General features: G+C 37.6%; 1 long non-coding RNA gene across 1 annotated transcript; it reads right to left on the minus strand.

The window, feature by feature from the left end:
* Nucleotides 1–464: 464 nt before the first annotated feature.
* Nucleotides 465–11,176, minus strand: LOC111247323 (uncharacterized). Its single transcript, XR_002672087.2, has 4 exons — nucleotides 11,032–11,176; nucleotides 6,471–7,290; nucleotides 3,554–3,637; nucleotides 465–2,113 (listed from the first exon to the last, which is right to left on the minus strand). It is a non-coding gene; the product is annotated as an uncharacterized LOC111247323 (long non-coding RNA).
* Between the last annotated feature and the right edge of the window lie 678 nt (nucleotides 11,177–11,854).

Below are 11,854 nucleotides of genomic sequence, written 5' to 3' on the forward strand. Positions count from 1 at the left end.
GATGCTAGCCCTCTAGCGCAGCCTTGATAAGACGCATTTACTACGTACAGAGATAGTAAATGTTATCGATAAGGAAGCATCCATCAGATAACGAAAACTGATGTTTACGAAACAGTTAACTTTAAGAGTAGAATAAATGACGAAATTACAGGTCTTAAAGTGTTCCAGTTCCAACACTTGAGGTTTATTTCTCTAATCTATACGTTGAATGCAGGTGCTGCCTTTAATAAAGGACTCACATGAAATTAGTGTGTTACATAGAGAGTGCAACGGAAAGGAAACACGTACTCGTTGTGGCCGCTACGAGGATTTAATAATGGGTTGTCACAGAAATCTGCTACACGACTGTATGTGAAGACTCCATGCAATATAGAAAAAGAAATATGGCTAATGTTTTCCCACCATTAGAGAATATAATGATTCATTTATGAATATTTACAGCCTTGCAAATGATTTGTGTGGTTTTCAGCAGAGCACATTGTAGATCTGAGATTAAAATTAATCCATTTCTAGTTGCATGAGGAGTACTAATTTGCCGATTACGCCGATACTAAAAATGATTGCCGTAAGACTTTTCTTCAATGAAGAAGGTTCTATTGTATTGTGCTCGCATAGAAATAAATCTATTAAACACGGAACTTGCGAACCCCCTGATGTCATCTTCGTGGTTGAGCCCAACGCGTGTCAATTACAACGAAATACACTACGTCCACGTTGAGCGAGGTTATTTAAGCATCTTTTAGGGAGCTTTTTAGCAAGAATCTTTGCCTGCCCTGATTCGTATTTTACATCGAATGAAACTATCTACCTTCAACGCCACAAGCATATCATAACTTCGATTTTGCTAAACAAATTTTTTTGCAGCTGTACAGCTTACGTAGGCGTCGACATCGCACAATGGGTTGTTAAACGTTTCCCATATAATCGATTACGACAAAATTTTAACTGAAGTATTATGTTCGAACGTTGTCCAAGTAACAGTCACTAAAATATACACCAGTCGTAAAATCGAAACACAATCATAGATAGAATGGTTGCGTACCGTTGACTGCTACAAATGAATCCGGTTCACCTTGACGCTAAATAACTTTTGAACCACTTGAGCTAGAGGTGTGAGTTTTAATTACGTGTTGAAGATTTTTATTTTCAACGGGCATCTTCTACTGGCAGATACGTCTACTATCCATTGCAGGTAGTACCATCATTTTAGATCATATTGATTAAAGCTCCGAAAATTGGAAATGTGATATACCACACGCACTTGTATTTGGCCTGGAGTTAATTCACGGTAAACACATTTTTTAGACAGTTTCGTCATTTGCAGTTTTTGAATTATAATTATATAATAAGTTGAGTTCCGGGTTTAGCTTTTGACTTCAAGCTCTGCTTTCGTGAAAAGTTTTCTTGATTACGGCAATACGCTTTTACTATTTGGGTTTCGGGTTTTCGCTGCTCTTCAGGACCTTACTCTCTCTTTTTGAAACGTTCGCGCCATTCACGTACTGTGTTTCCGATGAAGGCCGCTTTACCTAAAACCTTGGCCAATATTCAGTTCATCTCTACAACGCTGTGGCCTTCGAAGAACAAAGACTTGACTGCTGAGCGTTCATTTTCGAGACTAAACGATGTTTTTCCTTCTGAATGTATTTTTCCTAAGGCAAACTCCACCGGTTTCCACTCACATGTTTCTGGTAGAAACTCGAGTAACAATTAGCCAAATTTTGTTTATCCCATTAGCATTTGTCAACTCGGCCGTACATCACAGCGTTGTCTTGCCTTGGGATCTTCCTCGTCCCTTTGGTAAGTTGGTGCTTCTAGACCGCTTACTGTTGCAGCGGTATTGTGTAACAGAAAGTAATTTAAAAACTTCCAAGGTCTGCGGGTAGTTCACCGCTAAGCTTGCCGAAATCATAGGCATTCACGATTTCTGGACCTGATATTGAAGCATTCCCAACAGCTGATGCAGCTTTCGTGTTATTTATTCGCGTATGTCGTGAAGTGATATATTAAACAAATAGTTTTTGTCAGCCATTCGGTTACTAGTACTGACGCCGACGAATCTTTGCCATGTGAACGATTTTCGACCAGGTGTTAAATCTTTCTCCGAATAAATCTAAGAAGCCAAAATAAACCCTTTACTTATATCCGAAATGACTAAGACTTTATAATATAAACGCTAAATTGTATTATGTAATAACACACCGTGGTATGTTTACTACCTATTTTCGAACGAAGGGGTTTCGGTTTTATTAGGTTGGCCCTTGGCTGGCGTGAAGTTCCCTAAATAGTCAACGTCTACGTTCGTTCTGTAGCCTGAACGTACTCCCTGTGCTTTCATGTAATTTCCTAGGATACCGTCACTAAATCAATAGATTCTGTCCTGTCGTCTGATTTTAATCCACTGAATTGTTTGACCTGTTTTTCTTGCCATCCTGTGTTCGCATGCCAGTACACTGCCGCCCGCTTTCTTATGCAAACCGATGGCTTTTTCTACACGCCTCTCGGAATCGTGACAATGGTTTCGAGTTAGAAAATCATTCTAATGATAATTTTTTGATGGAGTTAATAGGGCATGCACCGTTGCCGATTCCATTCGGGCATTTCTAAGAGGGGCATTCATCCTGACAAGTTGTTTATTAACAGATTTGCAGTTGGTAAACTCCACAAAAGGTACTAATCCGAGAAGCTGTTCGACGGTCCCGGAGTGACAAGAGTTGTGCGTTCTAATGACTAATTTAACTACCAAAACTATAAGCTTCATTTAGCGGAATTTTCTGGAAGTTCTTGAGTGTTAAAGTCGCTAATTTCTCGATCGCTCGAGTACCCCTCGCAGTATCTTAATAGATTAGAATATTTAGGAAGCCGATACACCTGTATTCCGCACCCATTCGATTCGGAATAGATTCGAACCCAGGTTCGACATATTATCGTATATTTAACCTCAACATACGAAAGCACTTTTCGCTTATTAAAGATAATTGCATATTACATGGGCTAAAGTATGACTACTTAATAATGAGAATATTGTCCGTATAAAGAGACTAACTAAAGTAGAATTCGAGTCCACAAAGGTATAAAGTTTGTACGTTCTGCAAGAATCACTCATTAGTTTTGCTTACAATGCTTTTCATACTATCAAGATACGGTAGGCTATTTTTTTGGAACATTTATTGTTATCGATACTAGAAAGATATCACGCTGGGCTATTAGCGTTCTGTAAGTACTATAACTTCTCTTTGATAGATTGCCAATATTACCATCCTAAAAGGCTGTATGCGTATGCCCAAGAGGTCGTGTCAATCTTAAATCTGTTAACCCCAAAAGCAATCGCCCAGCTTATGAAATAGGCCATTCTATGGCAACCGAAAGAAAACTTAGCTTTTAGACAAGGTTTATGCAACTCCCTCAAGAAGACTCTTATGCACATATAGTGTAACTATATAGATACACTTGTTTGCAAGCGTTAAGTGTATAACTATCGAGTAGTCCGTTTATGTCAGCATGCGGTCACCGTTCCAAATTTAAAATTCAGCAAGGCGAGTTACGTACGTACGTGCGATTCGATGATTATCAGGTCTGGAAAGACGGTGAACGTGAAGTCAGATACCAAAGTGATTTCTAGCTTACGAAGACAGCCCTGGAAATTCATAGAAAAAAAATAGCTTTATACAATTTGGTTGTCAAAATCGTGAGCTACATAGGTGATAAATACCACCAGTTATCACGATATGATAGCAGATGTGATAAACTAGAACACAAAAAAAAATACATTTTACATAATTTATGGGTTAACCACAAATCTCGACCTATGCTCATGTATTCTATTTCTGTCATAATGCTGAAGGATATATGTTTCGGCTTCGGTATTCTTCTTTACTGAAGATAGAAGAGTACAAGTTTGCCTCTTGTGATTTTAGTGGGATTTTCAGAGTCACGCGGTTCTTCGTGCAAAATTTTCAAGTTATAGCTCAGTTATTTCTTCCTTTCTGTAGAAACGAAAAATAGAAAATTTGACTTTTGGTTGCGTTTACGAAACACGATTTGTATAACAGAAGCGAAAGGCGCGTCAAGGAAACAAGCATCAATTTGTTTGTCCTTAAATGGCTGGCATAGAGGACCTTTCAAACTATCTGTGGATAACTTAAGCTTTCCCATTTTCGCTTGAGTAGAGGGTTCTATAATAACTACGTTTAGATATGCTAAAAATTGTTATTTTGATATGTTTCCAATGTGCACGTTTTCGATCCAAATGTGTATATTATTACCTATTAGATACTACGCTAGCGATAGATATGAACTATGTGAAATATTTGCACACAGGGCTTCGTTGCCGAGTAATGGGCTTTTCTGTTGCAGTATTCTATATAGCGCAACATGTTATATATACTGCATGACGCTAAGTAAAAATTTTGCTAAGTATCCTAAAAATCATGCAAGAGATTTATAATAACAATGTTACATTATCTTCCTTAATTATTATATTCCTTATTAAATATATTTTATTCAACGAACATATACGCACAGTATGTCTCAATAAAGCAGACTGTCTCGTGCCTTGCTTAAGGCGCCTGATAACTTATTCAAATTAAAATTTATCAACGCGTATATATATGTATAAAATTCATATGGTGTCCCAACTTTTAGATATTCCATATAGTAGTACTAGCTAGTGGCGCCCGAACTGATCTTATTAGTTTGAGTACCACTAGCAAAAGGTCATAAATGGCTTGACTATCACACTTTACCATAGAGATATTTATATTGAATTTTATATATTTAGAATTGAATTTTAAGGCTCTAGTTGAATTTCATTGATCGATTAGCTAGCTCTTCAATAACATGAATATTATCTTCTCGTGTTTAAACCATTGTAATGGTCTACTGGTGTAGACATAGATGTTTAGCCTTATGATAAACTTTGAGAAAAATCACTGCATAAAACTAAGACACTTTGCCATTCGATTTTTATCCTACGATATATTATCTGCAGGATTAGTTACGAAAGATAAAAAAAATCCGAGCGACCATAATTAACTCCTATACCCCCAAAAATTCCCAACAAAAGGTTTGATAAAGTGGAATATCAATACACCTTTTTAGCGATATCTTCGAATTAGATCAAATCCGTCCAATAACAATAACGCCCCTGTACTAACTCACTGGTTTGGTTGAAGAAAAATCGTACACAACCGTTTGTCAGCTATTGTAATGTAATAACGCCATTGCAAGAATACGAATTTACACACACCAACCCTGCATAGCATTAATTGCCCCATCTGATTCAATACCGCCCCAGTTTTCAAATACGTAAATGGTTCTAGCATGGCACTTTCTATGCTTACTTTTGTTTTTGTTTTCTTTAGCGAGTCGAAAAATGAATGCTACGAGTTTAGGTTACTCGTTTTGAAACGCGTCTGCGTCAAAAAAACTCTGTAGAGTTTTTTTGACGCAGACGCGCTCATTTGAAACCAAATGGTAATAGATTTAAACTAGACAGCTATTAGAATTATTTTCATATAAAAAAAATTCAGCAGAATGCTAACAGAACTTTTTTTCTCAGTCGTTACATTTGGTCCTCGTGGATTATCTGACAGTCAGTAAAAACTTCACGCGCCCAGCGCTCACAGCAAACAGCCATGTACTACCGCCGTAAGCGTTGGGCGTAACGTAAAGAAACCTGTCTTATTAATCAGCTTGAAATATTGCCGAGAGATATAGCTTGCTCGTTCTGGTCACAAACTAAAACCATATCATAGTGAAATGTCGCTAATCTATTTAGCGGCGAAAGACAAACAGTACACCTTTATTATACCGCTATTTTCGCCCGATACCGCTAGCGCTCCCTGAAACGTGGCTCGATGCAAGAAACTGTCCGCGAACCAAGGCCAGTACCACTGTTCATTACAATGCGAAAGTAAGCTCAACTGTCCATAGAACAAATGATGTCCTCTTACAAAACGGTTGATTCCGGCACTGCCTATTTCTTTCCAAACGAATCTTCTTTAATGCACATAATTGAAAAAAGTAGCGTAGCCTCATCTATATATAGACAACGATTTCTATGAAAGCGATTTTTGGATGGGTAAAATTAATAAGGCAAATGGACTTCGTCTAGTAGGACAAAAATCTTTTCAAAATATAACCAAGGGATCAAAATCATGCCTGATCGAAAATGTACGAAATTCAGTCTTGAGTCAAACCACTGGCAAAACACTGAAGAGCTAAAAAATTTCGAGTAAGTGAGGTGTTTAAAGGATTGCCAATAGTAATTGCATAAAGCAGATCTATTGCATTAGGTTGGACCACCTAGTATCAGGTGTACAAATGGAGAGAAATTTAGGCCGAGCTAACGAATATCTTACATTAATATGAAGGTTACTAGTTCGCTAAGACAGTCAAAAATTTTGGAAATGACTGACTAAAACTGCGAAATTGTTATAAATCAGGTTGATTGATGAAGAATTTGTTACCAGACCGTGTAGCTTCCTGTCAAATCGCGACTTAAACAGCCGACATGCAGCGTTAATCATTAGCTCCAACGTAACGCCTGGTTATTTCAAAGTACTTAGATACTCTCACTGTTACCTAACCTCGTACTACAATTTGATCTAAGGATCTCGATGCACATTCTGCCCTTGATTCGGTGTCCACTGCGCCACAAACAATAAGCTACTTTGGCTTATGGAGGAAGTAATTGTGTCAGGGTATCTTAACATGTCAAAAAATAAGACCCTTTGCCAACAGCAAGAAGCGTTGTCTTATCTGGTTGACGAACAGTTCTGAATTGTCGAAGTAATAGTGGAGAGTTTTTCGTATTTTCTACTAATATAAGTCTTCTTTTAAAATTTGCATAAGGGTCACACAGTCAGTCGCTGGTATTATCGTTATGTTACTGTAAACTCTCTCAAATTGGGTTCGCTTTATTATTCTCAAATTTTACATAAACTCCAGTTATCTTGTGTTGTACCCCTTATTTCATTGGAAAATACTTATGCAGTCAACATTCACGGATTTTTCTGTTGAATTATTTTCTTGATTATTCTTCCTATGTTGGCCTAAACAACTATTATGCTTTTCCATGTCAAATCTAAATTACGAACGATATACTGCTCTTATACACAGCTCTCTTGATTTTGGATAGTAGAACCCGGTTTACTTCTGAACGACGAATCTCTATTTGACGGCCGACGTAGTTTAACTTCGGTCCCAGTCTAGTACCGAAAGTCCCTTTGAATTCGCCTGAAACGCGGGTGGTAAAATCGCATGATCCGTAGACTTTCGTATTTGGACCTAACAGAGGAAAAACAAAAGTATCTATGATATTTTTAACCTCGAACAATGCAGATGGTTAGGAGGACAATATTTTAGTGTAACGACCAGATCATTTTATTGATGTACAACAAACCAGGACTACTGTCAGATCTAAAATGATGATTTAAGTTTATTTAGCAAATTTTTGTTTTTGTAATGTAATGGCATGTTTGGCATGCACCGGGGTCCACGTAAGTTCGAACTCAAGATTCAAATATAAGCATAAGAGCCCAAAGTCATTTTAATTTTTAAGCTTATTTGGCCTGGAGCAGATACATTCGAGTATGGAATGTATTATATATAACGGTACATTGAAAAGAGCAATGACTTGAAGTTACGAACCTATATTTTTCTTTCCTTGGTCATTTTTCATCTTATATGGTAAACATTTTTACACGCGCGAGGTCTTTTTGGTTCATAGCTTTTGATTCGATTAACGCTGGGATACTGCTGGACTACCTTTCGACAATTACCAAACGCAGCTATTAAAAATCTATGCTTTTGTATAGTCAACAACGAGACCCTTTAATTACTTGCCAGAGAAATAAGCACACACCTTTTCCATGTGCAAACTATAGCAGTTTATCAACGTTGCATGTACGCATATCTTTTGCAAGGCACAACAACTGTTGTTTGACCTACACAGTTGATTGCACTGTCCGGGCCTCATCGATATGATGCAGCCTGCTTTGTCTCATTTTATCGGAAAGCTAAGGCCCTGAGACTTGCCATACTATGGTAAAAGTTGAAAATTCCTTTTTTAAAAAATGACCAACTTGAAAAAACGTATATTACGTTCTAAGGTAGTACTCGAAATATATAGTCCAATTGCTTGAATTCTATATTTACTACAGTGCATATATTTGGCAAAAAGAATTTACGATATAAAAACTACTCACTTTGATGGCAAACACTCAATAAGATCTTTGTACAAAAATACACAGCAACACAATATATACATGTAGATGTGAGTTATATCTAATATATCACAAGGTCAAAGATGATCACAAAGTTGTAACACACCCTGTCCTAAAAAATCCAAAGGCACTAAAAGTTTATGGCAAGGTTCTACTCAGCCTGCAATAGCATCAGTGTGGCAAGCTCGCTAGCGGGTGCGCCAGGGAGAAAAGCGATTTATGTTGCCCCGTACAAATCTTGTTCTCAGTTGGGTAGAAATTAATTTTCTACTAGGAGTGTATTGATTAACTGCTTTCACCTTTGGAGCGAATTATACATGATATGGACCTTTCAAAGATCCCTTGAATCACATTACGACAATATACCAATTCCTGAATCATAGTTTATGACGTGCCAAGCAAATGATGGGCAAAAATAGAAATAATTTGAGTGTTTCAAAAAGCAATCAAAATTTCATGTTATTAGCACAATCACTCGCTCTGGTTTGTTTTCTTTACGATAATGAAGACATTACGGAAAATAGTTGTTTTATAACGTAACCACTTAGTTCAATAGTTTACAAGACTATTCGCAATATTTAACGTATTGGCCATAAGACATGGTCAAGCTTTTTACTCGCCGCTTAATTGGTGTCCTGTACCAGAACCAGATATGGAAAAGGATATGCCTAATTAAACATGGACGATAGGTTCAGGCAAAAACTCGCTATACTCGATTGAGCTTAAGGCTCTCCATTACTTAACATCTAATCAAGACCCCGCATGATCCTCGCACTGGTAGGGACTTCTCCTTAACACTATATAAGCATATCTGTACCTCTGAACATACGACGCATTCCTATATGAACACACTGCTCGGTTACCTGTAATCACTGCAAATTTCCGGTCCTACCAACTCAGAGAATCATGCTTAAGGCCCAACTGTTAGGCGCCTACTAACTTCCTTTGTTCTACGATACCTCGCAGATCGACTTTCGCTGTTTCTATCAAATGTATTTCCAACAAGGTTCCAATAGTGGGACCACTTTAGGTCTTACAAAATGTGTGGGACCTCATGCGCATCAGATTGTTGATAATTATGCTCCGCCTCGCGACATTTGATTGATTTGCCTGAAACAGATTTTGCTAAAACTTTGCAGCTTGACGTCTGTGCTTAATCTGCGAGTACGGAGCAATCCGGAGCTACCTTCTCAGAAGCAACGCTGGAATAACGCAATTTTCTATGGATTTATCTTGACAAATGCCCCTTGATTGTTACTAACCATAAGATAATTAAGCCTTTTTCTCATCCGGGACACGTGCATTAGTTAGGAGTAATCCAATCTGTAAGTTTTGATCGAGGTTAATTTATCACACGTCACTAAAACGTTAGTCTAAGAACATGGTCTTTCTTTGCAGAACTTAAAGAACTGCCACAGAGCGCTCTATTGCAGCTGCATCGTGAAAAACAAATCATACGACTGATTTCAAAACGACATCTGGATGCTTCAAGGTTAAGTCTGGCCGCAGTTAATAAAGCAAGATGGTTGAAAATGAATGTATATATATATTATTCAGATATACCCGAGTTGAAAATTGTGTGATAATTCCTCTTTGGTGGATAAATAAAGGGTCAAAATTACCAACTTTATAGATTTAAATTTGGTTAATCAAAATTACATTAACAACATTTCTAACGATACGCCAACGGCATCTTAAAGTTGAGCCATCGAAAGATATGTGCTAATAAGGCAAAACTCGATTTGAAAATGTGCGGGAGAAAATTTTAAGCTTGAGAATTAGTCTCGTGAATAATGGACTGTTGAGGGTTATCGTGGAGGCCGACTCAGCTCAAAGCACATAGATACTCGTCTTCAAGTTTGCTGTATGTATTAAGATCATACTTATTTACCTCGGTCAAACGAATGAAGTACAAAAAATCGACTAATTAATGCCTTATGATTTGAGCGCATGTAAAAAGCGAAGACATGGAGACGCTTGGCTCCTTCACTTTCCCGTTACAACACCTTCGTATCGAATTTCAACTGTGGTGGAAAATGTATCTTTCATGATAATCGAGTACACTGACGAGTCGGTGCAACTGTATTGGCAGAAGATCATTTTAAACTAAATGTCTGATTGAAGATGCCTACTAGTCCTGGTTTGTTGATTATGGCTGGGGTGTACTGTCACTGACAAAAGGGCAAGCTCCGCATTAAGCAGCCGAAATTAATGAACAGAGATGCATCAGCGCAACACGACGCGACGCTATACCCAACAGTCGCGATAGAAAAGATGTTGAGGTTACAGCTAAAGGCTTACTGTCATTTAAGTACTCATTAGACATTGCTCCCACGGATTATAACCTCTCTCTCAAAATCCTAGCTCCTTAATAAAAAAAATCGTTAAAATTTAACGTCGTTTAAAAAAAAAAGTTAACGTCGAAATATTCTTTCAAGGTTTTATAGACTCGATTAATGCAGCAGTAACAATACATAAGTTACTATCCAGGCACCGAAAAATCACTAGTAACAACGCTGCATAATTTGCTTGAAGGTAAAAGAACTATGCTCGTGAACGCAGTTCTAAAAATTAGAATTAATAACCCTGTATTGTATACTGATCAATCTAATATATACATAACTAACATCATCAAATTATTCTTATAACCTACGATATTTTCTATATTAATTTGCTGCTACGCAAATTCAATAAAATCTATATTCGACATGCAAGGCATGTGTCGAATCGGAGCCATTTAAAGACATCTTTATTTCATGCAGCTTACTTAAGAATGCATGTATGTTTTAATATTAAGACTTACAGGCAGAACTTATAACATTTGTCCCTCTGTTTATGAGAACCAATGTTTTCAAGCGCAGATGTCAGCTGATTCCTCCATAGTTAAGAATCATTCTTAGTGCTAAATGCCTTTTTAAACCTAATCGTGCTGCTGCTACCTTGACCACAGGAAGTAACTCAATCAAGTATGACGGACAGCAAAGCAGAACGAATGTTTAATTGTTCCGTTGACATTATGGGCCCTATGCAAGCCAAACGATTATTTCTGTGTCGAGTTTACTGTGATACCTTTAATCAAAGAATTTCAGACAAGGACTGAGTAACAATTCAACGCAGACAAGACTCCTCTAACGCCATGTGGATACTATATCGCGTTATTCAAAGGACCTGCTATCTTGATTTCCAAAAGCTTCTCGAAAACATTCTTCTCCAACCAGTGTCAACTAAAATATATGATGTGAATTTAGGGTGTACATACACAAAGTAACAATGCAACCTGCGAATAAAACAGTGTGTGTAGCCTCTTACAAAAACTAAACAGTACCCATTCGGGACTATCTAGACAGACGAAAGCTCACAAAAGGCACCACCCTGAAGAGTTTGTCAAATGGCAGGAACTCTTAATAACAACCTAGTATGATAATGTTCACTAACTGTCAGGAGTCCTGCCTGAAACGAGTTAAAGTTGAACCTTTTACTCGTGGCGACCCCTATGCAGAACAGAATGCAAAAGGATGGACATTCTAGAAGAAAAATTGCAATGAAAGCATTCTTATACTGCGGACGGTTAGCAGGCACTCACAACGATATCGTCCACGTTTTTGTATAACAGAAAGCGAGAACTG

The sequence above is a fragment of the Varroa destructor genome, unplaced genomic scaffold (genome assembly GCF_002443255.2).
Source record: "Varroa destructor unplaced genomic scaffold, Vdes_3.0 BEIS01000003.1, whole genome shotgun sequence".
Lineage (NCBI taxonomy): Eukaryota > Metazoa > Arthropoda > Arachnida > Mesostigmata > Varroidae > Varroa > Varroa destructor.